Source organism: Ambystoma mexicanum, chromosome 10 (assembly GCF_040938575.1).
Source record: "Ambystoma mexicanum isolate Mex_15411 chromosome 10, UKY_AmexF1_1, whole genome shotgun sequence".
Taxonomy (NCBI): domain Eukaryota; kingdom Metazoa; phylum Chordata; class Amphibia; order Caudata; family Ambystomatidae; genus Ambystoma; species Ambystoma mexicanum.
Genome location: NC_090932.1, coordinates 1,710,793,040 through 1,710,814,222, shown reverse-complemented (window position 1 = coordinate 1,710,814,222; position 21,183 = coordinate 1,710,793,040). Strand labels below are relative to the sequence as shown.

The 21,183-nt window shown below is 47.4% G+C and overlaps 1 long non-coding RNA gene across 3 annotated transcripts in view; it reads left to right on the top strand.

The window, feature by feature from the left end:
- LOC138492759 (uncharacterized) overlaps positions 1-21,183 on the top strand; it is a 450,582-nt gene that overhangs the window by 115,187 nt on the left and 314,212 nt on the right. For all 3 annotated transcript variants that reach the window (XR_011276260.1, XR_011276261.1, XR_011276259.1), the window contains exon 4: positions 16,981-17,030. This is a non-coding gene — a long non-coding RNA (uncharacterized lncRNA). The remainder of the gene's footprint in view (positions 1-16,980; positions 17,031-21,183) is intronic.

Sequence of the window (21,183 nt, the reverse complement as noted above, 5' to 3'; positions counted from 1 at the left end):
GTTAATGCAGGGCTGCTGGTAACATAGGGTTAATGTAGCGCTGCTGGTAACAGGGTTAATGTAGCGCTGCTGGTAACACAGGGTTAATGCAGGGCTGCTGGTAACATAGGGTTAATGCAGGGCTGCTGGTAACAGTGTTAATGCAGGGCTGCTGGTAACATAGCGTTTATGCAGGGCTGCTGGTAACATAGCGTTTATGCAGGGCTGCTGGTAACATAGCGTTAATGCAGGGCTGCTGGTAACAGGGTTAATGCAGCGCTGCTGGTAACAGGGTTAATGCAGCGCTGCTGGTAACTTAGGGTTAATGCAGGGCTACTGGTAACGTAGCGTTAATGCAGGGCGGCTGGTAGCGTAGGGTTGATGCAGCGCTGTTGGTAACATAGGGTTAATGCATTGCTGCCCCGTAGAACATAAAGCACACTTTCTGGCAGGTAAGCAAACATGGGGTTAATGTAGCGCTGCTGGTAACATAGGGTTAATGTAGCGCTGCCCCGTAGAAAATAAATCACTTTCTGGTGGGTAAGCAAACATAGGGTTAATGCACTGCTGCTGGTAACATAGGGTTAATGTAGGGCTGCTGGTAATATAGGGTTAATGTAGCGCTGTTGGTAACATAGGGTTAATGTAGCGCTGCTGGTAACATAGGGTTAATGCAGGGCTGCTGGTAACAGTGTTAATGCAGGGCTGCTGGTAACATAGGGTTTATGCAGGGCTGCTGGTAACAGGGTTTATGCAGGGCTGCTGGTAACGTAGGGTTAATGCAGCGCTGCTGGTAACGTAGGGTTAATGCAGCGCTGCTGGTAACGTAGGGTTAATGCAGCGCTGCTGGTAACAGGGTTAATGCAGCGCTGCTGGTAACATAGGGTTAATGCAGGGCTGCTGGTAACATAGGGTTAATGTAGCGCTGCCCCGTAGAACATAAAGCACTTTCTGGCAGGTAAGCAAACATGGGGTTAATGTAGCGCTGCCCCGTAGAACATAAAGCACTTTCTGGCAGGTAAGCAAACATAGGGTTAATGTAGCGCTGCTTGTAACATAGGGTTAATGTAGCGCTGCTGTTAACATTGGGTTAATGTAGGGCTGCTGTTAACATTGGGTTAATGTAGCGCTGCTGGTAACATTGGGTTAATGTAGCGCTGCTGGTAACATAGGGTTAATGTAGATCTGCCCCGTAGAACATAAAGCACTTTCTGGCGGGTAAGCAAACATAGGGTTAATGTAGCGCTGCTTGTAACATAGGGTTAATGTAGCGCTGCTGTTAACATTGGGTTAATGTAGCGCTGCTGTTAACATTGGGTTAATGTAGGGCTGGTGGTAACAAAGGGTTAATGTAGCGCTGCTGTTAACATTGGGTTAATGTAGGGCTGCTGGTAACATAGGGTTAATGTAGGGCTGGTGGTAACAAAGGGTTAATGCATCGCTGCTGGTAACATAGGGTTAATGCAGGGCTGCTGGTAACATAGGGTTAATGCAGGGCTGCTGGTAACAGGGTTTATGTAGGACTGCTGGTAACATAGGGTTAATGCAGCGCTGCTGGTAACATGGGGTTAATGCAGGGCTGCTGGTTACATAGGGTTAATGTAGTGCTGCCAGTAAAATAGGGTTAATGCTGCGCTGCTGTTAACATAGGGTTAATGTAGGGCTGTTGGTAACATAGGGTTAATGCAGGGCTGCTGGTAACGTAGGGTTAATGCAGGGCTGCTGGTACCATAGGGTTAATGCAGGGCTGCTGGTAACATAGGGTTAATTTACCGCTGCTGGTAACAGGGTTAATGCAGCGTTGCGGGTAACATAGGGTTAATGCAGGGCTGCCCAGTAGAACATACAGCACTTTCTGAAGGGTAAGCAAACATAGGGTTAATGTAGCGCTGCTGGTAACATAGGGTTAATGTAGCGCTGCTGGTAACATAGGGTTAATTCAACGCTGCCCCGTAGAACATAAAGGACTTTCTGGCGGGTAAGCAAACATAGGGTTAATGTAGTGCTGTTGGTAACGGTTAATGCAGCGCTGCTGGTAACACAGGGTTAATGCAGGGCTGCTGGTAACACAGGGTTAATGCTGCGCTGCTGGTAGCATGGGGTTAATGTAGCGCTGCTGGTAACATAGGGTTAATGTAGCGCTGCCCCGTAGAACATAAAGCACTTTCTGGCAGGTAAACAAACATGGGGTTAATGTAGCGCTGCCCCGTAGAACATAAAGCACTTTCTGGTGGGTAAGCAAACATAGGGTTAATGTAGCGCTGCTGTTAACATTGGGTTAATGTAGGGCTGCTGTTAACATTGGGTTAATGTAGGGCTGCTGTTAACATTGGGTTAATGTAGCGCTGCTGGTAACATTGGGTTAATGTAGCGCTGCTGGTAACATAGGGTTAATGTAGATCTGCCCCGTAGAACATAAAGCACTTTCTGGCGGGTAAGCAAACATAGGGTTAATGTAGCGCTGCTTGTAACATAGGGTTAATGTAGCGCTGCTGTTAACATTGGGTTAATGTAGCGCTGCTGTTAACATTGGGTTAATGTAGGGCTGGTGGTAACAAAGGGTTAATGTAGCGCTGCTGTTAACATTGGGTTAATGTAGGGCTGCTGGTAACATAGGGTTAATGTAGGGCTGGTGGTAACAAAGGGTTAATGCATCGCTGCTGGTAACATAGGGTTAATGCAGGGCTGCTGGTAACATAGGGTTAATGCAGGGCTGCTGGTAACAGGGTTTATGTAGGACTGCTGGTAACATAGGGTTAATGCAGCGCTGCTGGTAATATGGGGTTAATGCAGGGCTGCTGGTTACATAGGGTTAATGTAGTGCTGCTGGTAAAATAGGGTTAATGCTGCGCTGCTGTTAACATAGGGTTAATGCAGGGCTGCTGGTAACGTAGGGTTAATGCAGGGCTGCTGGTACCATAGGGTTAATGCAGGGCTGCTGGTAACATAGGGTTAATTTACCGCTGCTGGTAACAGGGTTAATGCAGAGTTGCGGGTAACATAGGGTTAATGCAGGGCTGCCCAGTAGAACATAAAGCACTTTCTGAAGGGTAAGCAAACATAGGGTTAATGTAGCGCTGCTGGTAACATAGGGTTAATGTAGCGCTGCTGGTAACATAGGGTTAATTCAACGCTGCCCCGTAGAACATAAAGGACTTTCTGGCGGGTAAGCAAACATAGGGTTAATGTAGTGCTGTTGGTAACGGTTAATGCAGCGCTGCTGGTAACACAGGGTTAATGCAGGGCTGCTGGTAACACAGGGTTAATGCTGCTCTGCTGGTAGCATGGGGTTAATGTAGCGCTGCTGGTAACATGGGGTTAATGTAGCGCTGCTGGTAACATAGGGTTAATGCAGCGCTGCTGGTAACATAGGGTTAATGCAGCGCTGCTGATAACATAGGGTTAATGTAGCACTGCTGGTAACATAGGGTTAATGTAGCACTGCTGGTAACATAGGGTTAATGCAGTGCTGCTGGTAACATAGGGTTAATGCAGGGCTGCTGGTAACGGTTAATGCAGCACTTCTGGTAACATAGGGTTAATGTAGCGCTGCTGGTAACAAAGGGTTAATGCAGAGCTGCCCCCTAGAACATAAAGCACTTCATGGCGGGTAAGCAAACATAGGGTTAATGTAGCGCTGCTGGTAACATAGGGTTAATGCAGCGGTGCCCGTAACATAGGGTTAATGCAGCACTGCTGGTAACCGTTAATGCAGGGCTGCTGGTAACGTAGCGTTAATGCAGCACCGCTGGTAACATAGGGTTAATGCAGGGCTGCTGGTAACATAGGGTTGCTGGTAACATAGGGTTAATGCACCGCTGCTGGTAACATAGGGTTAATGCCGCGCTGCTGGTAACATAGGGTTAATGCAGGGCTGCTGGTAACATAGGGTTAATGCAGGGCTGCTGGTAACATAGGGTTAATGCAGGGCTGCTGGTAACATAGGGTTAATGCAGGACTGCTGGTAACATAGGGTTATTGTAGGGCTGCTGATGCAGGGCTGCTGGTAACAGGGTCAATGCAGGGCTGCTGGTAACATGGGGTTAATGCAGCGCTGCTGATAACATGGGGTTAATGCAGGGCTGCTGGTACCATAGGGTTAATGCAGGGCTCCTGGTACCATAGGGTTAATGCAGCACTGCTGGTACCATAGGGTTAATGCAGCGCTGCTGGTACCATCGGGTTAATGTAGGGCTGCTGGTATCATGGGGTTAATGTAGGGCTGCTGGTAACATGGGGTTAATGTAGGACTGCTGGTAACATGGGGTTAATGCAGGGCTGCTGGTAACACAGGGTTAATGCTGCGCTGCTGGTAGCATGGGGTTAATGTAGCGCTGCTGGTAACATGGGGTTAATGTAGCGCTGCTGGTAACATAGGGTTAATGTAGCACTGCTGGTAACATAGGGTTAATGCCGCGCTGCTGGTAACATAGGGTTAATGCAGGGCTGCTGGTAACATAGGGTTAATGCAGGGCTGCTGGTAACATAGGGTTAATGCAGGGCTGCTGGTAACATAGGGTTAATGCAGGACTGCTGGTAACATAGGGTTAATGTAGGGCTGCTGATGCAGGGCTGCTGGTAACAGGGTTAATGCAGGGCTGCTGGTAACATGGGGTTAATGCAGCGCTGCTGATAACATGGGGTTAATGCAGGGCTGCTGGTACCATAGGGTTAATGCAGGGCTGCTGGTACCATAGGGTTAATGCAGCGCTGCTGGTACCATAGTGTTAATGCAGCGCTGCTGGTACCATAGGGTTAATGTAGGGCTGCTGGTATCATGGGGTTAATGTAGGGCTGCTGGTAACATGGGGTTAATGTAGGACTGCTGGTAACATGGGGTTAATGTAGCACTGCTGGTAACATAGGGTTAATGTAGGGCTGCTGGTAACATAGGGTTAATGCAGCGCTGCTGGTAACATAGGGTTAATGTAGGGCTGCTGGTAACATAGGGTTAATGCAGGGCTGCTGGTAACATAGGGTTAATGCAGGCCTGCTGGTAACATAGGGTTAATGTAGCACTGCTGGTAACATAGGGTTAATGTAGCGCTGCCACTTGGAACATAAAGCACTTTCTGGCGGGTAAGCAAACATAGGGTTAATGCAGGGCTGCTGGTAACATAGGGTTAATGTAGGGCTGCTGGTAACATAGGGTTAATGTAGGGCTGCTGATAACATAGGGCTAATGCAGGGCTGCTGGTAACATAGGGTTAATGTAGCACTGCAGGTAACATAGGGTTAATGTAGCGCTGCCCCGTAGAACATAAAGCACTTTCTGGCGGGTAAGCAAACATAGGGTTAATGTAGGGCTGCTGATAACATAGGGTTAATGTAGGGCTGCTGGTAACAGGGTTAATGCAGGGCTGCTGGTAACAGGATTAATGCAGGGCTGCTGGTAAAATAGGCTACATAGGGTTAATGTAGGGCTGCTGGTAACAGGGTTAATGCAGGGCTGCTGGTAACAGGATTAATGCAGGGCTGCTGGTAAAATAGGGTTAATGTAGGGCTGCTGGTAACATATGGTTAATGTAGGGCTGCTGGTAACATAGGGTTAATGTAGGGCTGCTGGTAACATAGGGTTAATGTAGGGCTGCTGGTAACAGGGTTAATGCAGTGGTGCTTGTAACATAGGGGGAATGAAGGGCTGCTGGTAACATAGGGTTAATGTAGGACTGCTGGTAACATAGGGTTAATGTAGGGCTGCTGGTAACAGGGTTAATGTAGCGCTGCTGGTAACAGGGTTAATGCAGTGCTGCTGGTAACAGGGTTAATGCAGGGCTGCTGGTAACATAGGGTTAATGTAGCACTGCTGGTAACAGGGTTAATGTAGCGCTGCTAGTAACACATGGTTAATGCAGGGCTGCTGGTAACATAGGGTTAATGCAGGGCTGCTGGTAACATAGGGTTTATGCAGGGCTGCTGGTACCATAGCGTTTATGCAGGGCTGCTGGTAACAGCGTTTAATGCAGGGCTGCTGGTAACATGGGGTTAATGCAGGGCTGCTGGTAGCATAGGGTTAATGCAGCGCTGCTGGTAACAGGGTTAATGCAGCGCTGCTGGTAACTTAGGGTTAATGCAGGGCTGCTGGTAACGTAGGGTTAATGCAGGATTGCTGGTAACGTAGGGTTAATGCAGCGCTGCTGGTAACGTAGGGTTAATGCAGCGCTGCTGGTAACGTAGGGTTAATGCAGCGCTGCTGGTAACGTAGGGTTAATGCAGCGCTGCTGGTAACATAGGGTTAATGCATTGCTGCCCTGTAGAACATAAAGCACTTTCTGGCGGGTAAACAAACATAGGGTTAATGTAGCGCTGCTGGTAACATAGGGTTAATGTAGCGCTGCTGTTAACATTGGGTTAATGTCGGGCTGCGGGTAACATAGGGTTAATGCAGCGCTGCTGGTAACATAGGGTTAATGTAGGGCTGGTGGTAACAAAGGGTTAATGCAGGGCTGCTGGTAACATAGGGTTAATGTAGGACTGCTGGTAACATAGGGTTAATGTAGGGCTGCTGGTAATATAGGGTTAATGTAGCGCTGTTGGTAACATAGGGTTAATGCAGGGCTGCTGGTAACAGGGTTAATGCAGGGCTGCTGGTAACAGGGTTAATGTAGCGCTGCTAGTAACATAGGGTTAATGCAGGGCTGCTGGTAACATAGGCTTAATGCAGGGCTGCTGGTAACAAAGGGTTAATGTAGCACTGCGGGTAACATAGGGTTAATGTAGCGTTGCTAGTAACATAGGGTTAATGCAGGGCTGCTGGTAACATAGGGTTAATGCAGGGCTGCTGGTAAGTGTTAATGCAGGGCTGCTGGTAACATAGGGTTTATGCAGGGCTGCTGGTAACAGGGTTTATGCAGGGCTGCTGGTAACAGGGTTTATGCAGGGCTGCTGGTAACATAGGGTTTATGCAGGGCTGCTGGTAACCTAGGGTTTATGCAGGGCTGCTGGTAACATAGGGTTAATGCAGGGCTGCTGGTAACAGTGTTAATGCAGGGCTGCTGGTAACTTAGGGTTAATGCAGGGCTGCTGGTAACTTAGGGTTAATGCAGGGCTGCTGGTAACGTAGCGTTAATGCAGGGCTGCTGGTAACGTAGCGTTAATGCAGCGCTGCTGGTAACGTAGGGTTAATGCAGCGCTGCTGGTAACGTAGGGTTAATGTAGCGTTGCTGGTAACGTAGGGTTAATGCAGCGCTGCTGGTAACGTAGGGTTAATGTAGCGCTGCTGGTAACATTGGGTTAATGTAGGGCTGCGGTAACATAGGGTTAATGCAGCGCTGCTGGTAACATAGGGTTAATGTAGGGCTGCTGGTAACATAGGGTTAATGCAGCGCTGCCCCGTAGAACATAAAGCACTTTCTGGTGGGTAAGCAAACATAGAGTTAATGCACTGCTGCTAGTAGCATAGGGTTAATGCAGGGCTGCTGGTAACATAGGGTTAATGCAGGACTGCTGGTAACATAGGGTTAATGCAGGGGTGCTGGTAACATAGGGTTAATGAAGGGCTGCTGGTAACATAGAGTTAATGTAGGACTGCTGGTAATATAGGGTTAATGTAGGGCTGCTAGTAACATAGGGTTAATGCAGGGCTGCTGGTAACAGGGTTAATGCAGGGCTGCTGGTAACAGGGTTAATGCAGGGCTGCTGGTAACGTAGGGTTAATGCAGGGCTGCTGGTAACGTAGCGTTAATGCAGGGTTGCTGGTAACGTAGGGTTAAAGCAGCGTTGCTGGTAACGTAGGGTTAATGCAGCGCTGCTGGTAACATAGGGTTAATGCATTGCTGCCCCGTAGAACATAAAGCACTTTATGGCAGGTAAGCAAACATGGGGTTAATGTAGCGCTGCTGGTAACATAGGGTTAATGTAGCGCTGCCCCGTAGAACTTAAAGCACTTTCTGGCGGGTAAGCAAACATAGGGTTAAAGTAGCGCTGCTGGTAACATAGGGTTAAGGTAGGGCTGCTGGTAACATAGGGTTAATGTAGGGCTGCTGGTAACATAGGGTTAATGCAGCGATGCTGGTAACCTGGGGGTTAATGCAGCGCTGCCCCGTAGAACATAAAGCACTTTCTGGTGGGTAAGCAAACATAGGGTTAATGCAGCGCTGCTGGTAACATAGGGTTAATGTAGGACTGGTGGTAACAAAGGGTTAATGCAGGGCTGCTGGTAACATAGGGTTAATGCACGGCTGTTGGTAACATAGGGTTAATGCAGGGCTGCTGGTAACATAGGGTTAATGCAGGGCTGCTGGTAACAGAGGGGTTAATGAAGCCCTGCTGGTAACATAGGGTTAATGCAGGGCTGCTGGTTACATAGGGTTAATGTAGTGCTGCCGGTAAAATAGGGTTAATGCTGCCCTGCTGTTAAAATAGGGTTAATGTAGGGCTGTTGGTAACATAGGGTTAATGCAGGGCTGCTGGTAACATAGGGTTAATGCAGGGCTGCTGGTAACGTAGGGTTAATGCAGGGCTGCTGGTAACGTAGGGTTAATGCAGGGCTGCTGGTAACATAGGGTTAATGCAGGGCTGCTGGTAACATAGGGTTAATTTAGCGCTGCTGGTAACAGGGTTAATGCAGCGTTGCGGGTAACATAGGGTTAATGCAGCGGTGCGGGTAACATAGGGTTAATGCAGGGCTGCTGGTAACATAGGGTTAATGTAGGGCTGCTGGTAACATAGGGTTAATGCAGGGCTGCGGGTAACAGGGTTAATGCAGCGCTGTTGGTAACATAGGGTTAATGTAGGGCTGCGGGTAACATAGGGTTAATGTAGGGCTGCTGGTAACATAGGGTTAATGTAGGGCTGCAGGTAACATAGGGTTAATGTAGGGCTGCAGGTAACATAGGGTTAATGCAGGGCTGCGGGTAACAGGGTTAATGCAGACCTGTTGCTAACATACGGTTAATGCAGGGCTGTGTGTAACAGGGTTAATGTAGGGCTGCGTGTAACATAGGGTTAATGCAGCGCTGCTGGTAACAAAGGGTTAATGCAGCGCTGCTGGTAACAGGGTTAATATAGGGCTGCTGGTAACATAGGGTTAATGCAGGGCTGCTGGTAACATAGGGTTAATGTAGCCCTGCTGGTAACATAGGGTTAATGTAGGACTGCTGGTAACATAGGGTTAATGCAGCACTGCTGGTAACATAGGGTTAATGTAGCGCTGCTGGTAACATAGGGTTAATGCAGCACTGCTGGTAACATAGGGTTAATGTAGGACTGCTGGTAACAATGGGTTAATGCAGCACTGCTGGTAACATAGGGTTAATGTAGCGCTGCTGGTAACAAAGGGTTAATGCAGCGCTGCTGGTAACAGGGTTAATGTAGGGCTGCTGGTAACATAGGGTTAATGCAGGGCTGCTGGTAACATAGGGTTAATGTAGCCCTGCTGGTAACATAGGGTTAATGTAGGACTGCTGGTAACATAGGGTTAATGCAGCACTTCTGGTAACATAGGGTTAATGTAGCGCTGCTGGTAACATAGGGTTAATGCAGCACTGCTGGTAACATAGGGTGAAAGTAGGACTGCTGGTAACAATGGGTTAATGCAGCACTGCTGGTAACATAGGGTTAATGTAGCGCTGCTGGTAACATAGGATTAATGCAGCGCTGCTGGTAACATAGAGTTAATGCAGCGCTGCTGGTAACAGGGTTTATGCAGGGCTGCTCGTAACATAGGGTTAATGCAGGGCTGCTGGTAACATGGGGTTAATGCAGCGCTGCTGGTAACATGGGGTTAATGCAGCGCTGCTGGGAACATGGGGTTAATGCAGCGCTGCTGGGAACATAGGGTTAATGTTGCGCTGCTGGGAACATAGGGTTAATGCAGCAGTGCCCCGTAGAACATAAAGCACTTTCGAATGGATTTTGTCCTCCCACGTATTCCTCATCTTGTTATAACTCGTTATCTCCAGCTTCGCTGCTTCGGGAAAAAAAATTATCGGCAGAGTGCGCTCTGCTCGAGGTCGTGGCGTCGATTGTCCCTCGACGGACTCCGTACTCTGTCGACGTCACCAATGGTATAAATGGCTCGAGCCGCGCCAGTTGCTTCAGTTCTGTTTTTCCGATCGCTTCGCTATCGAGAACGGCCCGCTTCAGATTTTCTGTGAAGAAAATGTCATCTTCAACTCCTTCGACACCCAAGACTGGGTTCAAGAAGTGTATAGATTGTGGATCAAAAATGTCGATCACTGATCCCCACCGGATTTGTCTCTGGTGTCTCGGTTCCAGTCACCGAACCGACGACTGCGGGTCCTGCCAGTCCATGACCGAGAAGGCCCTTCGTGAGAGGAGAGGTAAACTGTTGGTGGGGAGGGAAGCCTCTAAGAAGGCTACGTCAAAAAAACATAAGAAAGCGACTGATTCAAAGGAATCGGATCACCATAGGCACTCAAAGAGATCTCGATCTAGGAGTAGATCGAGACACTCTTCGTCATCATCTAAAGAAATGAAGAGGAGACATAGATCTCCATCTTCTTCTTCTTCAGAGTCGACCGAAGAAATTCTATGTCCGACTAAATCGGATTCTCCCAGAAAATGGGAAGAATTCCGTAAAAAGATGATGGAGGTTTTCGAGAACGCGGCCCGACCCCCTCGAAAGAACCTCGAAAAAGCCATACCCCTAAGGTCGCTCCATTGGACGACAAAGGGAAGTCCAAGACTACCATGGCAAAGACCAGTAGTGTTGAGGAATCTAAAAAAAACTCGAATCGACGTCAAGCCGTCGAAGACTCTTCGAGAGTCGAGCACTTCTCCAGTGCCATACAAAAAACACAAGCCGCCGAAGGCTTCTACGACTTCGTCGACGCACTCGGCGTCGATAATTTCGACACCAAAACCAAAAACATCCTCGACGCCAGTATCAAAGTCATCTTCGAAGTCATCGAAGACTCCTTCGACAAGGATTTATCAATTCCTTCGACGCGTATGGTAGAGGAAGAAAGGAGATTCACTCCATTGCCCAGGTCAGACTTTTTTAAGTCTGTCCGCAATTTATGAGGAATCTGGCTCAGAAGAAGACGAAGTTACTCCTTTTGGAGTATCTTATGGTACAAAGCAAGTTCCTGAGGAACTTATTGACCAGGAATCTAGAATGAGAGACCTGAGTGATACTCTACATTCTGCAAGTGGAATTGACACCTCCCCAGAATTAGTTTGCCAGACCTGATCCTGCAGAGCATGCAGATGCTGGGTACAGGGGTCTTATGACCAGAGTAATTGAGTATATGGGTTGGGGTAATACTTCACCCATTTTTGAACAAGATGACATGACGGATATAATTGTCAGAGGACCTCAAAAAGATACTGTTCTCCCTTTCCACAGGGCCCTTCAAAGGACAGTGGAGAAAACCTGGGATAAACCAGAGAGTATTGCTGCTGCAGACAGCACTTTTCCAAAATAAATATAGACCAGCTGGAACGGATCCTGAATATTTGAATAAGCATCCGACTCCAGAAAGTTTAGTCATTCAGGCAGCATCCACTTCAAAGCAAACTGCTTATCCCACTATCCCTCCAGATAGAGAGGATAAAAAAGTTGATGCCTGGGCACGTAAAGTTTTCACGTCAGGCAGTATGGCACTTAAGTCGGCAAATGTCACCTGTACCCTAGCCAGGTTTACCCATACCCTGTGGGACTGTATTTCAGCGGCGGCTGATCATATTCCGGAAGGCGAGGAAAGGGAAGGCTTCCTGAATATATTCAAAGAAGGGTAGGAGGCAATGGGGGAATGTCTCCAGTCTGGACTGGATACTGCTGATAGTATCAGCAGATCCATGGCTGCAAGCGTTGTGCTACGCAGATTTGCGTGGTTGAGGAAGTCGGGGTTTGCACCAGACGTGCAAGCTAGACTCCTCAAAATGCCCTTTGATGGGTCGAGGCTGTTTGGCAGCAAGGCTGATAAAAGCCTAGAAAAACTTCAGACCTCGAAAGCGGCAGCTTAATCACTTAGCGCCTCTATGCGCCAGCCTCTAAAACCCTACTCCGGCTCATCTTCCTGGAGGGGTCGTTCTTTTCGTTACTACTCTTCATTTAGTAGAGGAAGAGGACAGGCTTTTCAAAGGGGCAGAAGAAACTTCCCTCGTGGATCACAAGGAAGAGGTGCAAAATCAGCCTCAGGAGCGGCATCTGTACCCTCAGCCACTCCTGCAGCCGCCTCCAAATCCCTCTGAGACCTTGTTGCACAAAACACCAGTGGGAGGCAGGATCTCCCAGCATCTGAAAGAATGGCGGGGCATTACCTCAGATGCTTGGGCACTGGAAACAGTAGCCCAAGGTTACTGTCTCCCCTTCCAAAAAAGGCCTCAGAATCATCCGCCTGGAGACAGCTCTGCCAAAATTCCAGATCCGCTCCTGTTGCAGGAAATTTTAACCCTGCTAGAGAAAGGTGCCATAGAACTGGTACCTGTAGCGGAGAGGAACAGGGGTTGGTACTCCCCATATTTTCTCATTCCAAAAAAGGACGGAGGACTGAAACCCATCTTGGACTTGAGAAACTTGAACAAGTTTCTCAGGAAGGACAAGTTCAAGATGGTGACTCTTTCTCAGATCCTTCAGGCTCTCCAACTCCAAGATTGGTTGGTATCATTGGACCTTCAGGATGCTTACTTTCATGTGCCAATCCATCCAAAGCACAGAAAGTACCTGAGGTTCGCGATTGGCAATTCTCATTATCAATTTCGAGTTCTGCCATTCGGGTTGACCTCCGCCCCGAGGGTTTTCACCAAATTGTTGGCGGTTGTGGCAGCAAATCTCAGGAGGGGAGGTATTCACATATATACCTACCTGGACGACTGGTTGATCTGAGCAAGTTCTCCAGAACAAGCTCAGGAACATCTTTCGATCACCTGCCACTTCCTCCACAAATTGGGCTTCTCCCTCAATTTCAAGAAGTCCCACATGATACCATCCCAGAAGCTCCAGTTTATCGGAGCAGTCTTGGATACTTCCTCGGGAAAAGCCTCGCCTCCCGAGGTGAGAGCTCTCCACATCCAGCAGATGGTAACAAAATTCCAGAATGCCCAGCGTCTACCGGCCTTCGATTTTCTCAGGTTGCTCGGCCTCATGGCATCCTGCATTTTCCTAGTACCAGAGGCCAGGTTGAGATTGAGATCCCTTCAATGGGCACTCAGAACTCAGTGGTCCCAGTTCTCAGGGAATATGTCGGATCTTCTGCAAGTCCTGAGCGCAGTTGCTCAGGATCTTCTATGGTGGGCTTGCAACGACAACCTTCTCAAAGGGGAATCTTTTTGACAACCATGGCCGGAGATAACAGTAGTGACGGACGCCTCACTCACGGGGTGGGGAGCACACACCAACGATCTGACAATCAGCGGTCGTTGGTCTCCATCGGAGTCCAAACTACACATCAACCTTTTGGAGCTGAGGGCAATCAGACTAGCGCTGAAGGCCTTTCTGCCCTCTGTACAGGGAAAGAATGTCCTGATAATGACGGACAACACGGTGGCCATGTACTACCTCAACAAAAGAGGAGTATGGTCACTACCACTGTGCAGAGAGGCAATGCAGCCATGGTTCTGGGCAATACGAGAAGGAATCTCTCTATCGGCAATTCACCTAGCCGGAGAGAAGAACACGGCGGCAGACGCTCTGAGCAGGCAGAGCAGTCTCACACGAGTGGGAGCTAGCTCAGGAAGTCCTTCTGGATATCTTCGCCCTTTGGGGAACCCCTCAAGTGGATCTGTTCGCCAACGCGATCAACCGGAAGTGCGATCAGTACTGCTCAAGGGAATTTCCTCAAAGAGGAGCTCTGGGAGATGCATTCGTAGTGGAGTGGAAGTTTCCACTGCTGTACGCGTTTCCCCCAGTCCCCTTGATTCCTCAAGTAGTCAGGAGGTTGAGAAAGTTCAGGAAAATCATGATCCTAATTGCCCCGGATTGGGCCAGGAGGACGTGGTTCCCGGACCTTCTAGACATGTCCATCTGCCCTCCAATACGTCTTCCGCAAAGGGAGGATCTTCTCTCGCAAGAGGAAGGTCGGGTTCTCCATCCAGAGGTCAAGACTCTCAACCTTCACGCATGGATTCTGAGAGGTTGAGATACAAGGATTGGGATCTTCCAGATGACGTAATGGAAATCTTGCTTTCGGCCAGAAGGCCAGCAACAAAATCTTTGTACCGATGTCGCTGGAACAGGTTTAGTAACTGGTGCAAAGACAAGGATGTGGACCCTTTTCAATGTGGCACCCCAATGGTGCTTTCCTTTCTATTACATCTAGCCAATCTGGGGCTCCAGATAGGAACAATCAAAGGATACCTTGCTGCGCTGTCCATTTTCAAGCGCACCTCGGAAGAGGTTTCATATTTCAAAATACCGTTAATCATTCAATTCTTAAAAGGGCTTACTAACGTATACCCTCCAGTACCTTTTCATGTCCCAACTTGGGATTTAAATTTAGTACTAAAATTCTTGACTTTCATACCTTTTGAGCCTCTGCACTCATGTCCATTGAGGCTTTTAACACTAAAAACTCTCCTTCTTGTGGCCCTATCATCAGCCCGCAGGGTTAGTGAACTTCAGGCTCTCTCATGCAAACCACCATATACTATTTTCTATAAGGACAAGTCCTTAAAGTTAAACCTTCGTTCTTACCAAAAGTAGTCTCGGACTTCCATTTGTCACAAAAAATAGTACTACCAACTTTTTATCCTCCTCATCTGGGCAAGGAAGAGGAGAGATTGCACAGACTAGATCCCAAGAGGGCTCTTAGTTTTTACATCTCAAGGATGGCTAAATTGAGACAAGATGACCAACTATTTGTGGGTTATACTGGTCATAAACTAGGCTTATCTGTAACAAAACAGACCATATCCCGCTGGATCATCTTAGCCATAGTTGAATGCTACAGATTAGCGGGAAAAGACCCACCAGATGGGCTTCGTGCCCATTCTACAAGGGGAATGGCTACTTCTGCGGCTCTATAGAGGGGAGTCCCGGCAGCAGATATTTGTGCAGCTGCAACTTGGAAAACAATGCATACTTTTGTCAAACATTACTGTTTGGATACTGCCTCCTCTAATGAGGGTTTATTTGCCAAGGCAGTTCTGCATTCTGTCCACGTAAACTGAAATTAGTACTCCCGCCTCCAAAATTGCTACTGCTATGGGAGCCTATCGCAAGATGAGGAATACGTGGGAGGACACAATCCATTCGAAGAACAAGTTACTTACCAACTGTAACGTTCTTTCGACTGGATGTTCCTCCCACGTATTCCTCATCGACCCTCCCATCTTACCCCACAATACAGTTTACGTTTTCTTACAGTTTCCTCTCACGAAGAATGTATCTGTCATGGGGCACGCCTGGGTGTTCCTCCTATATGTTTCATCGAAAAAACAGAACTGAAGCAACGGGCGCTGTTCGAGCTATTTATACCATTGGTGACATCGACAGAGTACGGAGTCCGTCGAGGGACAATCGACGCCACGACCTCGAGCACAGCGCCCTCTGCCGAGAATTTTCTTTTCCGAAGCAGCGAAGCTGGAGATAACGAGTTGTCACAAGATGAGGAATACGTGGGAGGAACATCCAGTCGAAAGAACGTTACAGTTGGTAAGTAACTTGTTCTTCTGGCGGGTAAGCAAACATAGGGTTAATGTAGCGCTGCTGGTAACATAGGGTTAATTCAGCGCTGCCCTGTAGAACATAAAGCACTTTCTGAAGGGTAAGCAAACATAGGGTTAATGTAGCACTGCTGGTAACATAGGGTTAATGCAGCGCTGCCCCGTAGCACATAAAGCACTTTCTGGTGGCTAAGCAAACATAGGGTTAATGTTGAGTCCCTTAGACACTCCAGTTGGGGTCCCTCAAAAGTACTCTCTAATAGCCGGTCAAGTGGCACAGCGAGTAGAGCGCTCGCTTTGACATCCGTGCAGAGCCTGCTAACGCAGGTTCGAATCCCGGCGGGGCCAAACTCAGCCTTTCATCCTTCCGAGGTCGATAAATGAGCACCACACATCGTGAGTAATAATAAGCAGCGCTCAGATACCTGAGGGTTTGTAGCGCTATATAAATGCCAAATTATTATTATTATTATTATAGTTTACTCAGAGCGGGTGCCACCAATCGGCTCCTTGAGTGACTCATGTTGGTGGCAGCTCTTTTGTATTGTGATGGTGCTAGATAGACAGCCAGACTCAACGAGGGTTGGTTTAATCATTTGACAGGCAGTCCATTTCAGGCTAATCACTTTTCAAGCTACTTTACCCTCTGAGTTTCTCCTTCGCTGGAGTTCACTGGTTTTCCCTCTTCAATAAGCGAGACTTCCTTCTCCCACCACCACTCCCCCCAACCCCCTCCCTCTGAGTTCTCATAATAGGCATTTTCTTTGGGTCTCCCCTCTCTGTAACGACAAGCGAGAACGCCGTTAATTCCAATTCCCTGTCTTTTAAAGGAGGTTGTACCATGGGCATCTAATCCCAGTCCTTGTATGCAGTCATTTGTCCCTTTAAATTTGTTAGCCCTGCTGATCAAGGCAACCATCCCTTCCTCCTCATCTGCAGCGATCACACAGCTATGCCCCTGCGGCATCAGGGAGCATTCTCCCCCATACCCTGTGTTGTCACAAGTATCTGGGTGCCTGCTCCTTCGAACCGCTGGCTCTGTTGCTGGTTGTTTAGTGTCCCCAGAGTCCTGTGTCTCACGCAAGCCGGCATCCCCAGGGAATAAGATCATCCCTGATGTGACTGACCGATTCCCCGTCTCAGTCCTAGCGTTTCCTCAGAGCTGAGGTGAGTGTCGGGTAATGGGCTCTCAGTGGGTAGCGGCGAGCTACTATTGGAAGCTGAGGGAGGGTTCTTTAGATGTGCTGTAACTACCTGTTCGGTGTTGATCTCACAGACTACTGCATGCTGCTGTAATCATTTTGTAATCCGAGGACAAAGACATGCTCCCTGCGGGTGCCTATTCAAATGGCTTCCAATGTTACTTCTGTGAAATGAAAATCATACCATACCGCTGGCAACCTACTGCAATCTTATTGTTTTTCCCCACAGATGCACGGAGCGGACGGGCGATTTTGCTGAAGGGCTGCTCCGTGGGCATGGTAAGCATAACTTGATTTTCAAAAAACAAAGATTACTCTGGATGCAACTTTGCATGGGGTGCGGCCTTTCTGGGGGCCGTGCAAACGTTCCAGTATTCCCACCCTCTTCTGGGCACTTACGGTTGTCTGCAGGCTTCTTCTCCTCTCTCCGGCGTCTTCTGATCCTCCCAGGGACTGCGGCGCCTCCACAGCAGCTCGCTGCTGCTGGGCTATGCGACGCAGGCAGCTCTCTCCAGCCTTCTCGCCTGGCTGGCTGCTCCGCTTTGGGTCTATTGGTCCAGCTTAACCATGGTGGACCTTCCAGGGACATCTCGGCAGACTGGTACACTTGCCGTCCTCTGCTGCTTCTTCCCACAGGATTTAAAACTTCCAGTTCTGCCGTGGTGGGTCTCCTGTTTGGAGTCCCTTTTCCCCGTTTGTCGCTGTGTCAACCAGATTGTCTTGTCTGCTCTGTGTGGATGGGAGCACTGAGCTGCATGGCTCCACCTCTTATTCGTCAGTCATGTGGCATACAGACTCCCTGCAATAGTTACTTTCAATTCAATTGGCTTTCATCCAACAATAGTCATTTGCCATGAATACACATATTAAGAGAACATAACAGATACAATAAATAAAAAAAGAGTTAATTAATACAATACAAAAATGTATATAGTATAAAAACTGTTATTGAAACCTTGGAATACGTTCTAAAATCCTAGTCTTCTATAGCCTTACGCTGAGGTCTTATCCTACAGACACAGCTCCAGCATTGTCACCCCCACTTTTCTGTCACTACTATAATCTTCCTGGACCTTTCAACTTGCTCCAACCATCACAATTTAGTCATGTACCATCCCTGGCTTAATATTGTAAGCGCACTAACCAGTTTGGTAACATACATCCCGTACGCCATGGCAGATCCGGCCTTTGGCACTATTGTACCTGGCTACGGTAAATATCCTGAATAGAATGCCCTAACCATACCTAATGGACCTAGTTTCACCTTATCCATGGCCACCAATCTACCCCGATCAAACAGTGTCAAGCCCACCACCTTCTTGCCTCAACTTGACCGAACTGCCACTAAACCCAAGAATTTGACCACTTCCTCGTTGAAGAATAACCAACCTTTAACTCCTGGCCAATGGATAAAACTCTATGCTGTCAGACCTACACCTAATCGACCATGCCCTACCACAACCAGAAATTCTAGACTGGGCTATAGATTTACCAAAGGCACCCAATCCTCAACTAGAAATTCTCATATAACCAGCTCCAAACGTACACCTACGGGTCAGAAAGAAGCTAGCATAACTAATATGACACCTAATAAATCACCATACCTATGCACAAACCTTCAGGCAAGCAAAGTGTCCATTGATGATAAAACGCTCCCTATCCTAGGGGGACTCATTAATGCCAGATGGCTATCAGCCCACACTCTAGACATCAAAGACCTTATAACTACCAATGACCTCTATTCTTTAGCCATATTACATCTAGGCCTCTGCTCTCACTAGCTATCCCAGACAATTACATGATTATGAGACAGGATAGAACGGCGGCGAAAGGTAGTGGCATAGCCTTCATCGCAAAAACTTCCTTAGGACTTAGACCTGTCCCGACCCAAACCTTCCTCTCTGGAGAACTACTTCCAATCAAGCTACCTATGTTGCCCATGCAAAAAACGATAACTATGCACCTTATGTACAGACCCCCAGGCCCACGTTCCACATTTGATGAAGACATAACCTCACTCCTCACGGCTAACACCAAGCTAGGCTCACAAGTCATGCTCCTAGGAGACTTTAACCTAGGACTTCACGACCCCAAAGACATCAACGCGTCAACCATTGCTAATAATATTTCAGGACTGGGCTTTTCACAACGGGTTTCCCAACCTACCCATAATAAAGGCGGGCTATTAGACTGGATCACAGATACCAATTGCAACGTCCACATTCTATCTAACCAGCCTTGCGCTTGGTCCGACCCTTATGCTATTCTCTTCACCTTACAAAACAGCAGCCTACATTACTGCGGCAATAAATGCCTCCTTTGCAACTAATTCCGTACCCACCAATCTCAAGGACGCCTGGGTCTTGCTACTATTAAAGAAATCCTCCCTGGACCCAAACACCTCGACTAACTAGACCGATCACCACAGTACCCTTCCTGGATAGGGCTGCCTACCTCCAGCTTCAGAATCACCTGGAAAGTAAAAACCTACTAGGGCTCCGACAATCAGGCTTCCGACCTAGACACGGAAGGGAAACATCCCTGATAGATCTAGTAACACAAATAGAAACTATAAAAGATGAAGGCAACTTAGCCCTCCTTCTGTTACTAAGCCTATCGGCTGCCTTACTTGGTGGACCATAACACACTCTGCAACCATCTCTCGACAGCGGGCCATTTCTCAAACGATGCCACCTCGTGGATCCAATCCTTCCTTAATAACAGAAAAACAAGAGTATTTGCACCGACTGCATCTGCCACACTTGTTCCTGTCACATGTGGGGGTCCCTCAGGGTTCCTGCGTATCCCCCACGCTTTATAATATATTCACAAAGCCTCTATTTGACGACCTAGACCATTTGGGTGTCTCCTATACTAATTACGCAGATGACACCGAAATCCTGATCCCCATCACAGGTGACTACCACATAGATGCTAAATTACATCTACTTAATCATTCAAAATTGGATGGCTTAACATGGACTTTGTCTTAAAGACGATAAGACAGAGTTAGTCCTTGTAGGAACCCAAGCTAGACTTAACAGACTTGACAAAAAGTTCAATGCATTCAACACTGACGGTAACAATATCAAGGTATCTAAGGGTGTGAAAACCTTTGGTATATAGATCGACTCTTTTCTCACTATCCAGACAAATCAACACAACTGCCTCTACTACGGTTTACACGTGCAAGCTCATTAATGCTTGTAGGCCATTTCTGACCACAGATAACTGCATTACCCTAGCCAGGGCACTAGTCCTAACTAAATTAGACTATTGTAATGCATTATACCTAGGCACCAGCCAACATAACATAGAAGTTACAAATCCTTCAAAACAACGCGCTTAGAACAGCGGCCAATTTTCCTAGATCACTACATATCTGAGTTGAGACGTAATATCCACTGGCTCTCTATTAATCAAAGAATTAGACTCCAAACTTTATCACTCACCTTCAAATGGCTAAATAATCTAGCACCCATGTATCTTTGCGACAAATTCAAACCTAAATCCTCGGATCGATCGTTCAGAGTCTCACAAGCCAATTGCCTCATCATACCTAGAATTACGCTCCAAAAGGCTGGGGGCAGAAGCTTCCCTGTGCTAGGAGCCAAAACTTTTTTTTTTTTTTTTTATTTTATTCAAAATTGGTTTAGTTGACAAAACAACTTTTTCAATATTACACATCAAGGTTACATTATTTTTCTATTTTACACATTCATATACATTAAGTCATATATTCCATTAGAATAAGCTAGCCCATTTGGAGTCACATAGGTCACAAAAGCAGAAGAAAGTCTAATAATTCCTGTGATATGTTACGATAGAAAGGCAACACAGTAGTTACATGGTATGGTAGTTGCATTAGTTTTCTACTAGATTCAGAGCATTCAGATATTGCACCGTTGCTATAATTAGTAAGACATTTGCCGTGTTGAATATTTCATACCACAATTGTGCTTTCGTGAGAAGTACTTTATGTTTAAAGAACTTGAAAAAGTGACTTCTCCTTAGATCGAGAAGGGAAGGGCATTCTACGGTTAGATGAAAGGTGGATTCCTCTTTCATAATCTGCAGGTGGTGCTTGACGTTGGGATTTTGGAGTATTGGGCCAGTTTGATCTTTGTTGGAACTAGATCTAATCTAAAGCGCAAAAAAGTATCAGCATATGATCTATCAGGGAAAGTTGACATGTATTTTGGAATGTCATTCAATGCTTTAACAATGAAAGGGCCTGCTTTAAAGGCTGAGTATTGAAGACATTTTTCCCTTGTGGTGATCCAATCATATGGGAAGAGGGCAAGGTCATTAAAGGAGATATCAGCTCTAGCAAGAATCTTTTCACATTCCTCTACCCATGAGGAGATCGAGTTGTTGCTTGAGGATTTCATCCAGTCTCTTACAGCCGGGAAAACATTTTTGGCGTTATCTA